The sequence below is a fragment of the Bos mutus genome, chromosome 6, assembly GCF_027580195.1.
Source record: "Bos mutus isolate GX-2022 chromosome 6, NWIPB_WYAK_1.1, whole genome shotgun sequence".
In the NCBI taxonomy this organism is placed as follows: domain Eukaryota; kingdom Metazoa; phylum Chordata; class Mammalia; order Artiodactyla; family Bovidae; genus Bos; species Bos mutus.
In genome coordinates, this window is record NC_091622.1 from 57,083,523 (window position 1) to 57,086,612 (window position 3,090).

At 44.1% G+C, this 3,090-nt stretch overlaps 1 pseudogene; it reads right to left on the bottom strand.

Annotated features, from left to right (window-relative positions):
* Nucleotides 1-211: 211 nt before the first annotated feature.
* Nucleotides 212-2,695, bottom strand: LOC102281267 (lysosomal-associated transmembrane protein 4B-like; annotated as a pseudogene).
* Nucleotides 2,696-3,090: the final 395 nt, after the last annotated feature.

Consider the following 3,090-nt stretch of genomic DNA (forward strand, 5'->3'; position numbering starts at 1 on the left):
GCAGAGGGAAGACTAGGGGAGCCCACCCACCCCACCCCTCCCGACCCCCACAGAGAGAAGTCTACAGTTACTCTATCACAGTGTTCTAGCTAAAGCCCAGGTTTCAAACCACAGAGTTCCAACTTAACATCTACAATTTTAGGCTTTGGCATTTCAGTAAGAAATAAGCTCAGAGCTCATCTCAGAAGTAAAATTAAGCTGTTGCTCTCAGCTACGCCCCACTTCCAGGCTTAGGCAGACACGTAGGGTGGCAGTGGTATGGGGATAACAGCATTGTACTGTCACTGTTGATAACATAAACCAGGACATCAGAGGAGTTCCTGCCATTGATGCATCAGTAGCAGTTCCAAACATAGCTAATCAAATAATGCTTAAAAGTCCAGATATGCTGATAAACAGAAAAATAATGAGGACCAAACAGATAGGATTCATTGACATGATATCATCTTTGTGAGGAAAATTAGGAGGCAGTTGAGAAGGGAAAGGCAAAGGAGAAAAGGAAAGATATACCCATTTGAATGCAGAGTTCCAAAGAATAGCAAGGAGAGATAAGAAAGCCTTCCTCAGCGATCAGTGCAAAGAAATAGAGGAAAACAACAGAATGGGAAAGACTAGAAATCTCTTCAAGAAAATTAGAGATACCAAGGGAACATTTCATGCAAAGATGGGCTTGATAAAGGATAGAAATGGTATGGACCTAACAGAAGCAGAAGATATTAAGAGGAGGTGGCAAGAATACACAGAAGAACTACCCAAAAATATCTTCATGACCACGATGGTGTGATCACCAACCTAGAGAGAGACATCCTGGAATGTAAAGTCAAGTGGGCCTTAGGAAGCATCACTACGAACAAAGCTAGTGGAAGTGATAGAATTCCAGTTGAGCTATTTCAAATCCTGAAAGATGATGCTGTGAAAGTGCTGCACTCAATATACCAGCAAATTTGGAAAACTCACCAGTGGCCACGAGACTGGAAAAGGTCAGTTTTCATTCCAATCCCAAAGAAAGGCAATGCCAAAGAATCCTCAAACTACTGCACAATTGTACTCATCTCACACGCTAGTAAAGTAATGCTCAAAATTCTCCAAGCCAGGCTTCAGCAATACATGAATCATAAACTTCCAGATGTTCAAGCTGGATTTAGAAAAGGCAGAGGAACCAGAGAGCAAATTGCCAACATTCATTGGATCATTGAAAAAGCAAGAGAGTTCCAGAAAAATATCTACTTCTGCTTTATTGACTATGCCAAAGCCTTTGACTGTGTGGACCACAACAAACTTTGGAAAATTCTTGAAGAGATGGGAATACCAGACTATCTGACCTGCCTCTTGAGAAATTTGTATGCAGGTCAGGAAGCAACAGAACTGGACATGGAACAACAGACTGGTTCCAAATAGGAAAAGGAGTATGTCACGGCTGTATATTGTCACCCTGCTTATTTAACGTATATGCAGAGTACATCATGAGAAATGCTGGGCTGGAGGAAGCACAAGCTGGAATCAAGATTGTCAGGAGAAATATCAATAACTTCAGATATGCAGGATACCACCCTTATGGCAGAAATCAAAGAACTAAGGAGCCTCTTGATGAAAGTGAAAAAGGAGAGTAAAAAAGTTGGCTTAAAGCTCAACATTCATAAAACTAAGATCATGGCATCCGGTCCCATCACTTCATGGCAAATAGATAGAGAAACAGTGGCAGACTATTTTCTTGGGCTCCAAAATCACTGCAGATGGTGACTGCAGCCATGAAATTAAAAGACACTTACTCCTTGGAAGAAAAGTTATGACCAATCTAGACAGCACGTTAAAAAACAGAGACATTACTTTGCCAACAAAGGTCCGTATAGTCAAACTATGGTTTTTCCAGTGGTCATGTATGGATGTGAGAGTTGGACTATAAAGAAAGCTGAGTGTCAAAGAATTAATGCTTTTGAACTGTGATGTTGGAGAAGACTCTTGAGAGTCCCTTGAACTGTAAGGTGATCCAACCAGTCCATCCTAAAGGAAATCAGTCCTGAATGTTCATTGGAAGGACTGATGCTGAAGCTGAAACTCCAATACTTTGGCCACCTGATTCGAAGAGCTGACTCATTGGAAAAGACCCTGATGCTGGGAAAGATTGAAGGCAGGAGAAGGGGATGACAGAAGATGAGATGGTTGGATGGCATCACCGACTCGATGGACATGAGTTTCAGTAAACTCCAGAAGCTGGTGATAGACAGGAAGGCCTGGCGTGCTGTAGTCCATGGGGTCGCAAAGAGTCGGACACGACTGAGGGACTGAACTGAGCTGAACTGAACTGTCATGTGTATTCCTGGATGGAATTTGGATAAACTGCAACCACGGTGTTCAGGGCAAAACCAAAGACCTGGTAACAGAAGAATGGGATGATCCTGGTCACATGTTGCTTGTATGCTCCGTGCACAGCCATTGCCCTGTTAAGGACCGTGAGAACAGAAATTGTGATAGCAATGCACATGTTGGCATCATCCATGAACTCAAAGCCACCTCCGAGTTCAGAACTTGAAGAGTGATACTGATCTGGATCAGCCAGGGCACTCAACAGAACTAGCAGTACCACAGCATTAAAGATCAGGTCCCAGGTGCCCAGCAGGATGGTGCCAGCCGGGACATGGCAGCACAGGCAGCAGCTGGTGGAGTAGAACGGCATCCAGGAGGCCACCATCTTCATCACTCAGGCTGCCTGCACAGTGGCATGCTGGGCTACTGCTGGCTCCTCGGCCACTCTGGCTCCACTCTGGCTCCCTCTCCCCGCCCTGCTCACCACCCATGACAGCTCCTAGCTGCTGTCTCTGACAGACCACAACAGCTGATTTTTGAAGTGTTCCCATATATACCCACTCTTATAGGGGAACAGCCCTGGAAATGCAAATAATGACAATTATTTGGGACACCAGAATGTCTGTTCTATTATTTGTACCTGAAATTAAAAGAAATACCAAATTAAAGTCAACTCTTTCAAAACGGAGTCCCAAATCCATGGCCATGACTGCTGGTGTCTAGTAGGGCATTTAGCTGAGGTAATCAGAGGTAACCAAGGGTACCGTCTGAGAAGTGAGCTTCCCT